Source organism: Jaculus jaculus, chromosome 3 (genome assembly GCF_020740685.1).
Source record: "Jaculus jaculus isolate mJacJac1 chromosome 3, mJacJac1.mat.Y.cur, whole genome shotgun sequence".
NCBI classification, from domain to species: Eukaryota; Metazoa; Chordata; class Mammalia; order Rodentia; family Dipodidae; genus Jaculus; species Jaculus jaculus.
In genome coordinates, this window is record NC_059104.1 from 25150121 (window position 1) to 25169859 (window position 19739).

Here is a 19739-nt window from a genome sequence, read left to right on the forward strand (position 1 = left end):
TAGAAAATACATTTTAGAATACATATACATATTTTATATAACATACATGATTATAGAGCAGATATAGATAAAAATCTAGTCTCAATATCTTCCAAATGTAATGTATATTATTTACTCTCTGATAAAAGTGCCTAAGCAAAACAACTTTTAAGGAAGAGAAGCACAGACAGCTTGCAAGCTTTTGAGCCACAAACTATATTTAATATAAACACAAAATAACAGACACTAATAAAACTAAAAATTAATAATAATTCTTAACAAAATTCCCCATACATACAGGTGTCTAAAAGCATGTCATGAAACACTGTTCTCTACATAAATAGAAAATTATCCATGTCCACACAAATGCTATCTTATATCCTTGACAAGAGGGAAGTGGATTCTTAGTGGTTGCCAGGGGTTCTTTCTCTTTCTTTCCTCGATACAAGATTTCTGTGAGGAAGCACAAGCTTTTATTATTGATCAAGAAATAATGTCAGGCTTTCCTTGGGACAAGGAGCCTTCTACCTGGGAAAAACTCAAAAATGACCTCATTATACATAAACAAGCAAGTGACTACAAATGAGGAATTCAGAATTTCATTTGGCATTTCAACTGTACACATTGTGAATTATTCACTGGGATTTTTACACATAAAATCAGTTCAAATAAATATAGTAAATAGTAGATTTTTGTCAATGAATTATAACAAGTTAAGCTTATTATTAAATTATATCTTAATAATCATGCCTTATTTAGAAATAATTACCATTACATGTCTTATGATAACTATGTTTGAAGGTGAATCTATATTTATTATACACACATCAATTTTTACATATGTGTGAGAGGAGATTACCAGATGTAAAACCCTCCTCTAGCTGCTTTGAAAGCATAATCAAATAGACAGATACTCTTTTGTTAGAAATGCCTTTCAGCACATCCGTGAATGAAGAAAGGAAACAATTCAAAACAACAAATTAGACACATTGGTGTATTTCCAATTTAGATTCTTTAAAATTGGACACATTTTAAATAGAGTACTTTGGTTAAAGTCTTCTAAAATAAACATTTCTCTAAAGAATATTTTTTGTTCACATCTAAGTTTTTTTTTTTAATTTTTACTAAAGATAGCCTGATTATCTGAGACTTGAGTAAGGCATTTTTCAAACATTAATCTTATGTAATTTCATGATATTTATTTTTATAGATTTTTAAAAAGGTGTTTCACAGAAATCTAACATTTTCTTGACAAAGTGAACATATTCAGTTTTTATTTACAGTGTGATCAAGAGTAAAATTACCATTATATTTGTGTATATATATGCATATATATTATTATATACATATATACAGGATAGTGTATATGTATTATATTACATTAAGTACATATTATATATACATGTTTACATGTTAGTAGGTATATAGTATGTAGATTTCTATATATTTCCTTGGTGTTACAAGTAATCCAGAAACCACAAATCTTTGTTATTATTTTGTATGGCTCATGACATAAGTAAACATACTAAATTTTGCAGAAAAAGAAAAATAACATTAGAATTTAGTATAGTCCTAATTCATGGAAAATCAGATTGATTTCAATTTTGTGGGTGGTTTTATCTGTTAAAATCCTATCAGGTATATTTGGGCCCCATTCTTATCATGCTAACAAGAAAACAATATTCTATGGTACAGAAAACACAGAATTCCTAGATAATAGCATAAATCATGAACTTCTGGAATCTCATTGTAATCACTCCTTTCAAAAAGAAAAGGGGGGTACTGTAGAGATGGCTCAGTTGATAAAGGCACTTGTTTGCAAAGTCTGAGGGCCTGGGTTCAATTCCTTACTATCCAACTAAAATCAGATGCACAATATGGCTCATGTGCCTGGAGTTTGTTTGCGGTGGGAGGAGGCCCTAGCACAGCCATCCATTCTCTGTCTTTCTCTCACTGTGTGTGCATCTTTCTCTCATACTTTCAAGTGAATAAATTAAAAAAGAAAAGGTATAAATAAGTGTGCTTGCACTGAACAGCTCATAACAAGGCCAGACTAGAATCTGGCTTTGTTCCTGTGATACATGGTCTTTGTCTCATTCTCAGAACAGGGTCCTTTGTAGAATACCTGTGCTACTTATGAGTATTTAAAAGCCATGGAAAACCAGGGAGATTCTATTTCTGTCCTCTGCATTTAGCCTTTGTGTTAAGTCTGACACTAAGAATTTTAACATTTTATTCAAAGAAATATCAGACATATAATTTTAATAATATTACATAGCTCTGACTGATTCAAATGATATGTCACTACATCTTAGATACAATGTAAAATGCTAACTAATCTATTACAATAGTCAACATGTGAATGTGACAGACAGAAAATAATTCTGCAAATTTTCCTCAAATTCAAAAGTTTACTCCACCTTGGTAACCATTTTTATTTTCCAAAAATTCTATTGAGAACTGCATTTTGGGTAACAGTGAAGTACTTCCACATGACTACTCCTCATCGCACAACAAACTTTGAATATCATATTACCCAACCTTACTTGAGTGAAGTAAGGAATAGTTTTGAGAACATTTAAATTTGGTTAAAATTAGTAATTGGATGCTGCTTGATTTCCAATGGAAATATTTGCTTTCAATTTTAATGGGATTATATTTACTAATGTCTTTGGATTTTACATCAATATTTGTTCCCTTGTCATATGGAGGTACATCCCTAAAACTGACCCCAGGCAATGTTTAGAAACCTCCCTTAAGTAGTCCATGTTTTCTCAACATGACCTCCAAACATATTGAAAAACTTCTCACAGCTCTTCTCTGTCTTTATACAGTTGACTGGCAGCTGGGCTTTCAGGTCACACATGACAGACTTGCTTGCTACAAGAATAGCTAGGTCAATCTCCAGCCCCACAACCCTCTCTCACACAGTGAAAATAGACTTTCTCAATATGAAAACATAATACCTTATCCTCCCTGTCTGCTTTTGAAGAGGCAGTGATATTAAAACGTGTCTCCTTCATCTTCTATAATAGACACAAGCCTTCTTTGTGAAACTAAAAATCTCAGTGGCATTAAAGCAAAGGATATGTTAATGCGAAGAGTTTATCAGGATCAGCTGGTAAGAGTTCATAATTAGAGAATCAAAAGGATGGAGGACAAGAGGATAAAGGTGATCTTTTGTCTCATGCTTCTGTATATAACTATTCTCCCTGCCCTATGCTCCTTTTCACTGGTGGCCCTTGGCTCTAATCCCATTCAGACAAAGTGGTTATCAGAGCCCCGAAGGAATCACAACTTCTTCAGGTTTAGAACCAAGCATTTTTACCGCTTTTTTCTTAAGTGTATGGTGGCTTACTTTGACTATTATTTTCATGTACAAAAGAAAATTTTAAAAAAAGAAAGAAAAAGGTGGGCTGAATAGATGGCTTAGTGGTTAAGTTGCTTGCTTGCAAAACCTAAGGATCCAGGTCTGATTCTCCAGTACCCACATAAGCCAGATGCACAAGGTGCTGCATGTGTCCACAGTTTGTTTGAGGCCCTGACGTGCCCAATCTCTCTCTTTCCCTCTCACCTCTCTCTCCCTCTCTCTCTCTCTATCTCTCTGCCATTCTCATAAATATATATATGTACACACACACACACACACACACACACACACACACACACACATAAATATATCTGGGTAACGTGGGTCCTGGGGAGTCGAGCCTCTAACCCGGGTCCTTAGGCTTCACAGGCAAGTGCTTGTCCGCTAAGCCATCTCTCCAGCCCAATTTATCTTATTTTTTAATGTGTAATTTTATTATTGACAACCTCTATACTTACAGACAATGAACCATAATAATTTCCTCCCCTTCCCCACTTTCCCCTTCACATCTCTACCCTTCATTATAACCCCTCCCCTCTCTCCATTAGTGTCTTTAATTTTATTTCATTGTCTTGACAAATGACATTTTATTATTTTTATGTTTATTTTTATTTATTTATTTGACAGCAACACAGAGAGAAAGAGAGAGGGGGGGAGAGAGAGAGAGAGAAAGAGAGAATGGGAGTGCCAGGGCCTCCAGCCACTGTAAACAAACTCCAGATGCGTGGGCCCCCTTGTGCATCTGGCTAATGTGTGTCCTGGGGAATCAAGCCTTGAACGGGGATCCTCAGGCTTCACAGGCAAGCGCTTAACCACTAAGCCATCTCTCCAGCCCCATTTTATTATATTTTTATTTTGTATGTTTATCATAATTTTTATTTTTATACAGTAACTCAACCTTAGGTGCTTTGATATAGCTATCTTAATATTAATATTTATTTATCGGAAAGAGAGAGAGAGTATGGGTGCACTAGGGTCTCTTACTGAAGGAAACAAACTCCAGATATATGTGCCACTTTGTGCATCTGGCTTTACATTAGTACTGGGGAATCCAACCCTGGCAGTTAGGTTTTGCAAGCAAGTGCCTTTAACCACTGAGCGATCTCTCTGGACCTTATGTTGCTATTTAAAATGGACTAATGCATATGCTTTAGGACGTTTATTAAGTGAAGAGATACATTCACCATCCAATAAATGTAATTTCAGATATATTAATAAAAATGATTTTTTCAGAAACATAGCTAGAATACAGTATAAAATAAATACAAAAATACAACATAAAATAAAAAAGCATCACTTGTTTATATTTTTGCCAAAAATTGAGTCTCTAAATCATATTTTATATAATAAGAGATATCATTTTTTGTATAATTCAATTAAGAGGCATGCTTACTGATGTATGAATTTAATAAACATCATCAAATAGATTCAGTTTATACAATTTTGTTTTATTATTTTTACAAAAAAAAACTAACCTTCCTTGTTCATGTCAGTCAACTAATGGTTCCATTCTATATCACTGATAAGTCGATATTTTTCTAATACTGTGTTCCTAAGCAGTTAGGGTTTATCAAATGTATCAGAGAAAGTGAATGAAAAGGTACTTCAACAACATGAAGCATATCACCCCTATAATTCAAACAAGCCCTTTACAACACTATAGAATGCTCTACTCCCCAAACACGTCACAACATAGCAACAGTTAATAATCACCCCTGAAGTAATGTAATGTATCTTTCTTTATGGGGCTGTCTCCTCTACATTGAACCATTCCTTCTGGTGCAGGGACTCAGAAGTTGCAGGAAGCTCAGAAATTTACAGAATTTTCAGTGGTTATGCAAACAGTTACTCAAGCAGTAAACAATTACAAAAGGGAAGGAGAAACTTTGGTGGAGATGTGTACATATTGGGCAGAAATTTCTGGAAATGTAGCTTTCATGAATTATTGCCCATGCTGGAGTGGGCCTTACGCTGTCAAAATAGTCTTTGAGTCACCATGCTCCTGAGAGTTGCCTGTCAACCACACATTCTAAGCAACCTCAACAAGCTCATTGATTCACAAAGCTAGATTTCAGTGAAGTTTTTAGTCTATGTGGGAAAAGAGTTCTGTTTAATTTAATTTTTAATTAATTAGTTAGTTAATAATTAATTTTTCAGCCACTGCAAATGAACTCCAGATGCATATTCACTTTGTGCAGCTGGCTTTCTGTGGATACTAGGGAATTGAACTTTGGCCTTGAGGCTTTGCAAGCAAGAATCTTTAACATCTGAGTGATCTCCCCAGCCCGAGGGAACAACTTTTATTTATTTATTTTCCTTTTCTCTGCGGGGGTTCATTCCTTGTGCTTATTAGGCAAGTGTGTTACCACTGAGACAAATGATCAACACTTTTTAAAATTTTAATGTTCACACTAAAAGTCACCAAAGAGTTTTCATAAGATGGTCCGTTCTGTATTTCAAAGAAGATAATTTATATGCTTTTGTTTACCTCTACAGTAATATTTATGCAAAATTACTAGTTTTATCTATGCCTCACTAATATATGATAGATATACACCTGCATGCCTACATTGGGATTTCATAATTTTATATTTTTAATTATTTGTTTACAAGAAAAGGGGCAGAGAGAGAGAGTAGAGCAATTAAGAGAAAGAAAGTATGGCTGAGTACAGGCAATCAGGCAATCCAGGGCTTCTTGCCACTCCCAGCAAACTCCATGAGCATGTGACACTTGGTGCATTTGGGTTCAAATAGGTCCTGGGGAATTGAACCTGGGATAACAGGCATTGCAAGAACCTAAAACTGGTGTGCCAACTCTCCAGCCCAGTATTTTCTTTTCATCTTTTTTTCTTTTTCTTTCTTTTTTTTTTTCTGAGTCAAGCCCAACATGCTGGCCTTCTTTTTTGTAATTTTTCTCTCTCCTTCCTTCCTTCCTTCCTTCCTTCCTTCCTTCCTTCCTTCCTTCCTTCCTTCCTTCCTTCCTTCTTTCTTTCTTTCTTTCTTTCTTTCTTTCTTTCTTTCCTTTTTGCTTTCTTTCTTTATTCTTTCTTTATTTTTTTGTATTAGTGAGTGAGAGACAGAGACAGGAAAAGGGAGAGAAATGAGAAATAGTTTGCTAGGGCCTCAAGCCACTGCAATAAAATTCCAAATGTGTCTGTCACCTTGTGTGCATGTGTGACCTTACTCACTTACACCATTTTGTGAATCTGGTTTATGTGGGACTTGGAGAGTAGAACATGGGTCCTTAGTCTTTGCAGGTAAGTGCCTCAACCATCAAGCAATCTGTCCAGACCCAGCTCAGTATTTTCTAAATATATTATCATTTCCTAATGTGTTCCATACACACACACACACACACACACATATTGTTACTTACAATTGTTTTGGTCACCAAAAACCATAGGTGCACTTTAGTTATATGGTATTATTTCATAAATACTTAAATATTGTTGTGATATCCTGCTGATGTACTTTACTTTAACAATAATAATAATTTAAAACTAACAATGTACTTCAGTCTGTATTATCTCATGTTTTATTTGAACAAACATTTAAAGGATATGCTGATTCCTACCAACTAACATTCCGGATGTTAATCTTGAAATTAGATTTCACATAAGGCCTTTCACAGTAATAATCACCTGTAATATTCATTTCTCTATTGCATAATAACTTTTGAGTCAAAGTCATGCTTTTTCTGTGATGCTAATCAAATGACATTGCAGTAATGTTGAACCATATGTATTACCTAGTCATGTCATAGTTGTGGTATCATAACTTGACATTTTTTTTTTGATGTTGGTATAAACAAGCCTCTGGCATGACTATTTGCATTAAAGCACAGCATGTCCAACTAGGCAAAGTACACTCCCGTTTATTCAAAAACACTGTAGATCAGGATGTAGCATTGGGCCACCCGTGGCCTCTAACATCTGTGTTTATTTCAATACTTGATTGTGTCACCTTCTCTGTGTTTGATTTAGTATCATTCTTTATCATGTGTCTAGAAGCAAAAGGCTTTTTGCTAAATGTGCCATATAGTCTAGGTGTGGAGTACTGAGGTGTAACTGTTTAACGTGGCAATTCTAAGAAAACTGTGGCAAATTCCTTCCAAAAGAAATGTAAGGGAATGGACTTCAGAATTTTCTAGCATGATATTCACAGTGCTCTTGACTATTTTGAGATATTCAAGCAAATTAATAGGACAAATTAATTGAACAGCCTGTAGTTTATCCGTGTTAGAGCATGAATAAATTCTGTAGCCCCCTGTTATTTCTCAGATTCTTAGAGATATGTCCAAAAATGTCATAATGGTCTTGGTATAGGAAATTCTGTTTCCTATTAGACCTTCCGCTGTGCACAAGGCATCACTATTTATGACAGAGACAGGCTTTTCTTAAATTGAAGTTGCTATTGTCATTCTTGTAATATGAGGGAAAATGTTTCATGTTTTGTCCACAGCTGTGCAGCACTGGCAATGCTAATGAATATGTTTGAAATTGTGACAGGACATCTTCTGCAGTTCTGGGCACTCACTGAATTTATGTTTAAATACAAACAGCCTGTGATCCCACTACGAGGGAGCTTGAGATCTGAGGGCTACTGAGTTCCAGTCCATCCTACACTGCAGAGTAAATTCCAACTCGGGCTGGCCTAGAGTGAGAGAACCAGCCTCAAAAAAAAAAAAAAAAAAAAAAAAAAAAAGATGATGGTTTATAACTCTGGCCCTCCGTAGTAAAAGGAGTTAAACTTTCATTAATGTGAGTCTCATGCATCAGCATGTCATTAGATTTTGATCTGGCTGATTTATTGTCTGTGACAGTTTGTTTGGAGGTTCTGGAGGAGGGCAACTACTCCTATAAACCTGGATTCAAAAGTTCCTCTTTTTAAGAAAGCTTGTCCTCTTAGACTGACAGCATAGATTTAGGAAGGACTATGTGGAATGCTGAGGGAGGGGACATCTGCTTACACAGCCTGGCCAGTCAAGTCAGTTATAGATAGTGGTCAATGGAATGACAGGGGTCTCAGTCAGATCACACTCAGGTCTTTTTTATTAATTCAGTTGTTTGATTTGGTATTTTTATTTTTTTAACTTTTTGTTCCTTTATATTTATTTATTTGAGAGTGACAGAGAAAGAGACAGAGACAGAGACAGAGAGAGACAATGGGTGCACCAGGGCTTCCAGCCACTGCAAACAAACTCCAGACGCATGTGCCCCCTTGTGCATCTGGCTAACATGGGTCCTGGAGAATCAAGCCTCGAACCAAGGTCCTTAAGCTTCACAGGCAAGCGCTTAATCACTATGCCATCTCTCCAGCCTGATATTTTTTTTTTTTTTTTTTTTAGTGAATTGAAAATTCATTACTGTAGAACAAAACACTAATAGGTGATTGGAAAAGAAATTCTACTACCAGCAATAATCAAAACAGCTAGCACTTTATTGATATCTGATATTGTTGTAAGAGCTTACTTGGCTTGAATAATTTAGTTCAGGTAACAATGCTGTAAAATAGGAACTGTTACCATACCCATTCTACAAAGAGGAGGAAGTCATGAAATTTGCTCAGCTAGCAAGTGATCAACCATGGATCTTAGTTGAGGTCTTGCTAGCACTAAAATTCACATTCTTAATGAAAATAGTGCAATTCCAATAAAGATAATAAAAAGTAGTAAAAGTAAAAAAATCAATTTTATCAGAAGTTATTTTAATTTTATTGGATATTTTATTCTACCAGCACATATAAAATAATAATAAAAATGTATAAATTTGAAATATATTAACACTTATCTTACTTGTACATGCATATAAAAATAAGAAAATCAAATTTCATGATGTACAAATACCTATAAATTTATAAAATATAGATGTATTTATGAATGCCACTGTATTAAATTATTTAAGCATAATTTTAAATGTAGTTATCAATGTCACTTAGAATAAATAATTGCAATAAATTATTGAATTGATCATGCAGTTGACTGGATAGTGTCCCACCATATTCTTGTCTACCTAAAATTTCAGAACATGATTTTCTTTCTTTTTTTTTTTGCTTTTTTGAGGTAGGGTCTCACTCTAGCCCAGGCTGACCTGGAATTCACTATGGTGTCTCAGGGTGGCCTCAAAGTCACAGTGATCCTCCTACCTCTGCCTCCCAAGTGCTGGGATTAAAGGTGTGCGCCACCACACCCAGCATGATTTTCCTTAAAAATGCATCTGTGGGGCTTTGATTCAAGTGTCCCCATAAGCTTATATATTTTGAATGCTAGGTTCCCAGTTGGTGAGTTTGGGGATTGGAGCCTCCTGGAACCAGTGTATTGTTGGGGCAGGCTTATGGGTGTTATAGCCAGCTTCCCCTTGCCAGTGTTTAGCACACTTTTCTGCTGCTATTTTCCACCTGATGTTGGCCAGAAGGTGATGTCCACCCTCTGCTCATGCCATCATTTCCCCCCCTCTGCCATCATGGAGCTTCCCCTTGAGTCTGTAAGCTAAAAAAATACTTTCCTTCAAAAAATTGCTCTCAGTTAGGTGTTTTCTGTCAGTAATATGAAGCTGAGTGCAATAGCATGTATGCTATTGCAGGAAAAGAGTCATGACTGTATATGTAACTAGGGTAAATCTTAAAGCCATTGTACCCTTTACTATAGACATGCTATGCATAGATGTACAAAGACATTAGTCAGAATTACTATTTGATTTTAAGTGAAGAAATTTGCACAGTAGATCTATGCTGTATTGTTGCTGGGACAAAACACAGGGCTGAAAACAACTGATGATGGGAGTTTATCTTGATTTATAGTGTCAAGAGAAACCTCCATGATGACAGGGAAAAGAGTGTCATGAGCAGAGACTGGACATAACATGATTCCACAAAAAGGTGGAAACAGCAGCACGAATATGAACCAAGCTCTGGAAAAGGGAGATTGATTATATACTCCAAAGCTTGCCCCCAGGAACACACCTTCTCCAGCAAGGCTCTGAATCCAAACTGCTAGATTCTGGGGACCAAGCGATCAAAACACATGAGTTTATGCAGGTCATTTGATTGAAACCACCAATAAGTATTACTGTCCAAGGTCAGAAGCAAGGAGAGATTTTATTTTATTTTATTTTTTGCTATAAAGTGGAATGCTGCTGTAAAGAACACTTAAAATGGAGGAAATGGGTCTGGAATAGCATAGTGGATGGAAGCAAAAAGGATTTTGAGGTACACAGAAGTTGCATCATAGATGCCTTGAGGAGATTATTGATACAATATGAACATTAAATGTGATTCTGACTAATTCTACATGATACAGAAAGTAAAGAGAAAGTGTCAATCATTAAATAGCACACATTTTATTATCAAGAGCGTCTAGTTAGTGATGCGTTTTATTTTGGGTGAAGTATCAGAGAGAAAGGAGGAATTATAAGAAAGAATTTTAGATATTTATCACAACAGCATTCTGCTTCTTGGTTCTAGAACTTTAATTAGGTCCTTGCTATATGTAACAACATTCCACAGAATTGATCATTTCCATTGGGAGGTTATTCTTTACAGTTCTCTATGCTACACGTTTGAACACAAGGTGTTAGCATGGCTATACTGCCTCTTGGTGAGAGACCTCAGTGGTTAGAACACTTCTCCTAAAAGCCTTGGTACCCAAGTCCAAAACCCCATCATCCACATAAAAAGGCAGGTGCTATGGAAGGGATTTTTAATCTTGCCCACACTTCTGGGAAAGAGGGACAGAAGATACAGGATAATTTACCAGATATGGGTACCAGCCAGCCTGATCAAGAAATCCTGCCTTAAAGGAAGTGGAAGATGAAGATCAAGATGAATATTGTCCTTTGACCTCCAAACTTTCAAACACATGAAACACACCACACACACACACACACACACACACACACACACACTAGTACATGATCACATCAAGTCAGGCTTAGCAATTCCTCCGTCCTTGGTTTAATGCCAACTCATTTAATTTTCTGTTCATATGTTTTGTACACTTAGGTGACGAACTAGTCATCATTATTTTCATGTACTAAATAAATTTCATACTCTGAGACACATGGTATATTTTCCCTGTTTTTTTTCAAGGCATTCACATATTCCAATATCTGACAAAGACGTTGGATAAAGCCTGATATTCTCAGAGAACAAGTCAGAATGAAGGTCGATGCCAGTCAAGCTGATGATCTGGGGAGCTATTTATCAAAAATGTAGTGCTGGAGCGCTTAGGCATAATATTGGAACCTGAAGCTCCGAGTTTGTGTCTGTTAATTAACCAAAGAGTTGGTACTCCAGGCTAAAGAGAATGAGTTTTAAACCACCATATTTTATATGTGCATAGTAGGGGTGTGATGGAGAGGAAAGGGGTGAGGGTTTGAGGGCCAAAGAGGAAGAGAAGGGAAAGCAGCTGGTCAGGGAGCTCATGGAAGCCAATGTGCTCCTTGGATACAAAACATGTGAGAAGGGCTTTGTAAAAATACATGTCCTTCCAAATACATTAAAATGTAAAAACCAGAACAACAACAACAACAACAACAAAAAATGTCAGGCTTCCATGGAGGAAAAGAGAAATAATCTTACACCACAAAGACCCAGGCATGAAGCTGTATACAGCTCAAGAGCCTGAGGGGAGAAGAAGCAAAACACAGTTTCTACATGAGTTTAAGTTGCAGTTCACAGCTCTGCAAGTAACACAGCTGTACCAGGTTCAGCAGCCAATCCTCCTGCGCTCAGAAGAGAAATCTACCCGCGCCTGGGCAGGGTCCGCACTTGAGAGAGATCTCACTGGTGCCACTAAAGCAGGTGGGGTGAGCTGAGATAGGTAAGGCCAACTGAGATGGTCCTGGGAGGGTGTGACATTGTAAGTGGGTCAGCCTCTATCTGGCTACCTAAAAAGCTAACTAACTTGGCCCCTCACACTAGCACTGGTTGGCATATTTGGACATATCTTTGTGATGAAGCCTTAAAACGATACTACAATTCCAAATCTCTGGCTACAGAATTCTTTCAATGTCTGCAAATTTGTATACCACATGCATGAATAAGTAGATGACATGAATAGATTAATCAAGAAATTGCCTTTGTAATAGACACTTTAATCTACAATGTTAATCACACAAATGTGAAGTATATCAGAAATACAAAATAGGATAATACAATGTATATTAACTTCAAAAGCATGAATAAAACATTACACTTGTGAATCATTGAAACCCCAGGGCCTGTGTTCCTGGAGAACTTGTGTTTCCTATTATGATTGTTAGTCTTGTTATAATAATTCAGAAGTGGGCAAAAAAAAAAAAAAAGTCTTGAGGATAATTTTATTAGTGTTTGAGAGGGGAAAAATCTATGAAGAAGGCAATCTGTAAATCTCAGTTTTTGGGAGAAGGTCTATTGAAAACAGGAAGAGTGAAGTCATGACCTTTGAGTTAGGATCCAGAAAGCAGGCAGGTTCAGCAATGACCATCAGCAAGCAGCTGCCATTGGTGGAAGGGAGGTCTTCAGACAAATAGTGAGAAAAAACGAGTCTGGACACACATGCGTAGAATTTTGGCCAGGATCCCAAAGAGAGATAGCAGGGAGAAAATAGAACGATTCAAAATTGAGACAAAGAGAAGAAAAAAATACGGATATACTTTTTCAGTTAAAACTAAGAAAAGCAGGCAGACTTTGTAGTGAGAGTCTGTAAGGAAATCTATGAAAGGTAAAGTCATATGGGTTTAAATACATTATCTATTTAAGAGAATGTATATTCTCCCCACTTCCTTAGCAGTTCTTTCAGTGATGTGTGGGCTCTTGGTCAGTGGTTTTCAGCCTCATTTGAACTAAAATCTAAGTGAGGTGAACATTATGTTTGGGACAACATGCCATGCCTCCACCTCAGTGACAGAGACAAAACTCAAATTCTCCTCTTCTGATGGAAGTCAATTTTCCTCTCCAAAACTCTTGTATTGACTTTCTTCCCCCTTTACAAGGGAATGGGAATGTGAGCTCTGAATCTCATCATGAGGAAGGATATACCTCTAACCACCTCCAAGCCTACTAACACAGGTCTACATCACCAGGGATGCTCCCCAGAGTCTTCCGTGCAATATCCATAGGTATCACCACTGCTTGGTTTATCCGGCAGAACCTGATACAAAGACCCTTCTGCTGAAGACAGCACACAATTTGATTGTGGAACATTGGAAAATCAAGCTGGCTTGTAGGCCTTAAGCTTTGTCACTGTTGTTGTGCTACATAGACATGTTTTGATCATTAAACTGCCCTCTAAACTTTTATATATAAGTCCATAAATCCTTGTGGCTATCAGCTGTGATCTGAGAAGCTTTTTTTTTTTTTCTCTTTGGTGGTGAGCCCTGGTAATTGCAGACTCAATCTGGTCAAAATGTTGAGAATACGTGACATTGAATGCTCAGGTCTCCTCAAGGCTTAGGGAACAATGCCTAAGGGGTTGTAAACAATGTAAGACCTGGAGGAGCAAGTGCGTTTGGGGCCTGTGCCCTTGGACCACAACGCAGCAAGAAGGTAGGACAAACAAAATCCATCAAGAAGACAAGATGGCTGACTCCCCAGCAGGAGATGGACCACCCCAGGTGAAACCACAGGGGAACTGGAGATGGACAATAGTGCTGCTTCCGTGGCAATCCCCATATCCTGCTCCAGGGTGATGGGCAGAGACACTGAAGGTACTTAAAATGCACCAAAGCAGAAATCTGGCAGCTGCTGAGAGCACAGCACTAAAGAATACTTCAAGCACACCCACTGTGACTCAGGGAATTTTGTGGAAGAGGGACAGAAGGACTGTAAGAGCCACAGGCTGGGAAGGAATGTCCAGAGGCATTGCAACTGCGTAATGACTGACTGCTGCTCTCACACGTCATCCCCCACACGCCCTCTGGTGAATGCCAGACGTCCCACTGGGAAGCTACGGTTATCAGCCCAGACTTCCAGAGTATTGGGCCTGTCAGAATTCTGTCACGAATGAGGGAGGAGTTCAAGAAGCTGCATTTCTCCCTGAACAGTTACTGGCAATTAGTAGTTGCTAGGGGAGGGGGAGGCATCTTCTGTGTTGTAGCCTCTGCTAGTTGCTCATGCTTGGGCAAATAACCCTCACCAAATGTAAACTCAGACAATCACCAAAATAGGAATAACAATAACATAGAAGACTAATGAAGTTAAGAAGATCACTTTGTGGTAAGAAGGGATGTGAATATGATCAAATATTAGATGCACAAGTGTGAAATTTTTCAAAGACATTATTTTTAAAACATGGTAATATAAATAAAAGTTCAGTTTTTGAATAATGAATTTAGAGCCTGTATCCAAAGGTCTAAACTAAAAATAACATTTAAAAAAATTTTTTTTCAACTGACTTCAATATATGTAAAACCTATTTAAACAGAAAACACACATCAGCAGGATGGATGTAAAAGATGGAAAAATAGTCTGTCGAATGTGCCATTTTGCCTCTTATGAAATTGAATAATGAAAGATTATATAGGGACTACAATTGGTTTGCTTGTTTTGTTGATAATTTTTGTACATAAACTACTTGAATTTGATAATAAATAACTCCTTTCCATTACCTACTTTTCCCCTCCCCCACCCCCATTCCAATGAACCTCTTTTTAATGGGGTTAGCAGAAGGGAATGGAGGAGAGGATGGTGAAAGTGTTAAACAAAAATGAAGATTCTATAAAAAAGTAGTGTAACCCATTTCTTTGTTAGCTATATTAAAATTATAATTAAGTTTAAATCAGAGAGAGAAAGAGAGAGAGGAAAGAGAGAGGTAGAAAGAAATTGGGCAAAATCTCTTTGAGGGTCTAGGCAATGCTGCTCTCTGAAGCTTGTTGCAAGAAAATTGAGTACCAGGATTGGGATATGTCCCAGCGAGTTGTCAGGAAGGCACCTGAGGTTCTCAAAATAATACAAAGGCTTCTTGTTGCTGTAGTTTTAATTTAATTTTATATACATTTTAACAAGTTGTGCAACATTATCCCTTTGCTCTAACTCCTGTTACCCGGGAGGGGTCCTTTTCAGTCAGGATATCATAATCTCTGTGGGGTCATAAAGGCATCAGTCAGTCCCTATGGGGTAGCAGGTGAATGTACTTCAGGGTATTCCTACCAAATCTATGGCTCTTACAATCTTCCTGCTTTTCTGCAATATTTCCCAAATCATGGGAGGCCCTGTTAGCAGCATTATTTAGTGCTGAGTTATTTGTAGCCTCTGTATTTCTGCTTTCAGAGTTTTTCATTAATCACCTTGACTGTCACCATCAACCTGGGGCTGGTTGTCAGGCTAGCAGTAAGAGCAGTGCCTAGGGTGCTGTTTCCTCTACACTTTCTCCTTGGCCCTGGCAGATGTGACAGAAGTGGAATGTCTCATGGTGGCAGTCAACTATCTTCTTGTCTTAGAGATGGATCTAGGTTTTCCACTTTCTCTGCCATCTGTAAAATGTAAAACTATTGCACAAGTGTTTGCTTCTTGTCCCGCTAGTTGATTTTGTAGTCTCTAGGGTTTCCTTATTATCCATACTGTTGGTGACCATGGTCCTCCTGAAGCAGAAGTAGTGCTCTCTAGCACTGTGAGGGATAGCCAGAAGGGATCTAGTTTCCCTTTTGATTCCAGCATAGTATTCCAATGTCCTGATGAACGGAACATTAAGCCATGAATCAACGGAGTTCAGAATAAAAACAATTCCTTATGAGGACTAGAGAGATGACTTAGTGGTTAAGCACTTGCCTGTGAAGCCTAAATATCCTGGTTTGAGGCTCGATTCTGCAGGACCCACTTTAGCCAGATGCCCAAGGGGGTGCACATGTCTCCAGTTTGTTTGCAGTGGCTGGAGGCCCTGGCACACCCATTCTCTTCTCTCTCTCTCTCTTTCTCTCTCTCTCTATGTGTCTGTCAGTCTCAAATAAATAATTAAAAAAAATCCTTATGAAGAATTCTACTGAAATAAATATTATATCATATATATCCTAAAATTTATTTTGTCACACATTCTAAAATTATGTGTGCTTTTAAAATTTATAGTGTTTAAATTTACTTTTATATTTTTGTGTCAGCTGGAATCATATGACAAAGATACTCTTCTAAAACAAGTATCTTTCTAATATGTCCTCATAGAAATAAAAAATATATATATACAATCACAAAATCCAAATAAATGTGAGAAAAATATGAAGCACTTATAAAAATAACCTGAGGCAAAAATACAAATATCCAGGAATACTATGCTTTGCGAATTAAGGAGATGCCAGGTCCTAAATATCTCATCATTTAATATTCATAATGGTTTTGTTTATTGAGTGACCTAGGGTGACACTGATATAGGTGCTGCTGCTATAGACGTTGCTATAGGATACAAAATCTAAAACTCTGGACATAAGTCATTTCTAAATTATTTTTTCATGGTACCGCTCATCTTGAACAACTTCATTATGGGGTAAAAATTATAAAATTCAGGAAATCAACAGTATATAAGTAAAATTTTGTATGTGAACATTTCAAAGAATTATACATATTTTTAAATCAGTGAATAATGGTCATGCATATCATTATTATATATGAAGCATATATTTTTTGTGAGTTTTCATCACTGTATTTCTGTAGTTCATTGCCACTGAACATGTGAGCATTGATGCCTAAAAGAATCAGAATGAGGTAATGACTAAAGCCTTATCTGCTAATATATCCAGATATGATTAGGCCATATTATAACCAGAGGTCATGGATCACAGAGCAATTTCCTGTTGCCTGGTTATGCCATACTGCCCTTTCTGTATTGCTGATATTCTATAGGGGCATAAAACATTGGAATTTCCTTTTTCTTCTTTACCCTGGAGGAATTGAAATATAAAAGGTCATAATTACAAATGACCTTGACCTTTGCATTTGAAAACTAACTTCCTGATAATCAGTCTTTTCTTCTTTAAGTTCAGAGAAGTGATAAATAAATGGCATGCCACTGTGCAATTAATCAAAAATTCAAAGGAAACAAGACTTAGCCTGGCTAATATTTCATCACAGTGCCTTTTAAAGGTTTTACTTTCTAATGATTTTACTACTCTTAGTTCATAAGTCACATGGAGAATAAAATAAATAATGAAGAAAATAATTTAAGATGCAAATGTTTGTAGCTCAGTCACTGAAAAAGAGAAATTATTGGCTGATATGTTGTGATAGTTTGAATAGATGGCCCCAGATATATTCAGTGTTTTATTAGCTTGTAATTTGCATCTGCAGCCACCTGGCTGGAGGCTGTGTCACTGAGCAGATCCTAAGGTGTGGTGGTGGGTTTGAAATTTCAAACTAAAGATATGCAAAGTGTGCCTAGCTCAGGTTCCTGAAGTGTGCTGTGCTGTGTGGCTTTTGGGCTTTTAGGCTTGTGCTTCTCTCTGTGTGTTTGGTCCTGTGAAAGCAGGCCAGCTTCTTCTGCCATTAACTTTCCCTGGATCTGTAAGCTCCACCATAACTGTGTCTGGTCTGCAAGTTCATCGCAGTGACCTGAAGTTTTCTGCCACATATCTAAAGATAGATAATCTTACTGGTAAATTTCCTTTGAACAACAATTGTATTTTTAAGAAATGCAAAGATCATAATAAGGAATGTCCTTAATGGTGAAATATGTATGTGGTCCACAGAGGTCAGAGGGTCTTGTGGATTTCTTTCTCATGCACTGTAAAATAAAAATTCGAGCTGAAAAACTAAAATCTCAAGAAAAAAATGAGGGAAAATATAATATATTGCTTAAACCATGCAAAAGGGAATAAGAAAAATGAAGACAAAATTTGGGTTTTCTTCAGTTAGTTCTTTGCAGGTTTAAGTTTTTTAAACATATATTCAGAAACCATCATTGGAGTACCAAATTAATTCATAGAATGGTTAAATAGTGTGCATTAGATGATTCATAAGCAAATCATAAGTGACCTGCAGGATTGGGAAATATCCAGCATTTTGTTATTTCAGCAACAATGCTACAGTAAATTAACCTATTCTTTCAGCATGAGTTTAGTTCAACATATCAAATATATAACCAAAGGTGGTAGAGGGAGATTTTAACTCCTATTAAATTTGCCATTCACTCATGTATTATAGCTACTTTCATTTCTTACCCAAATTTGCAGGTGTTTATAGCTATAAAAAAATTCTGCAAGAGAGTATTACAAATATGGAGATTTTTGAGTGAATGATCATTTCTTAAATAAGATATCTGGCTAGTTTAGGAAAGCAATATTTATAAATGTCAAGGGATAAAACATAAAACATGTACAATATCCAAAGAAAATTAATGTTTGTAAGCATCATGGTTCACTTCACTGAAATCCCAAATGATAACCTATATGTTTAAGAAATTTAAATTAGGACTGGAGAAATGGGTTTTTGGTTAAGGTACTTGTAGCCAAAGGACCCAGGTTCAATTACCCAGTACCCACTTAAGCCATTTGCACAACATGACAAATGCATCTGGAGTTTGTGTGCAGTGTCTGGAGACCCTGGCAAGCCCATCTCCCTCTCTCCCCTTCTCTCCCCCTTTCTCTCTCCCCCCTTCTCTCTCCCCTTCCCTCCTTCTTAAATAAATAAATAAAATATAAATTATTATATTTCACTGCATCAAGATATATTCCAATTTGATATTTTGCATAATTTAAATGATTAGCAACATTTTCATTGGTGTCAGTTTTTTAGGGAAATTTTTACCTTACCTGTAAACATTGCTGTCAAAATAAGGCTTAATTACTTTTATGTTTTATTTTGAAATATTAAAATCACAGCACAACTCAGTAGGACACACTTAATTGCAAGCTGTTGCCTTGTTGGTATAGGACATAAGCAATGTGGCCTTCTCTAAAGTGCTGTAAATGCCAGGTGATATAGGCAAGCTTTTCCATTTAGGTTTTAGTATAAAAGCTGGTGTTTGGACAATAGTAGTTGAGGTAATAATCTCATATTCACAAGTAACCTTGTGAATAAATAATTGTACATGTAGTATTTATTTTGGTATTCGTCTCACTTCCAATGAAACTTTTACTTTTTGGCCCCATGTCTGACATGCTGTTCTGTGACTGTTTGTTTGTGGCAGGGGCTCATGTCAGCAGGAATGAGGTTTCTGATCTGCCGTTGAATAGCAGCTTCCAGACAATTGCCTCCAACTGAATAAACAGAATTTTGTTAAGAGCAGCAAAAAGGCTTCTTCTAAACATGCCCTGAGATTATAAGTCAATTTGTATGCTAAATATATGAGAAAATGCTATGAAACATTTGTAATATGTATTTATATAACAATTTTGCATCTAAGAAAATCACTCAGTGGATCAAGTGCTTGCCACACAAATGAGAGAAACTGATTTGAGATGCTCAGAACCTATGCAAAGCTGGATGCTGT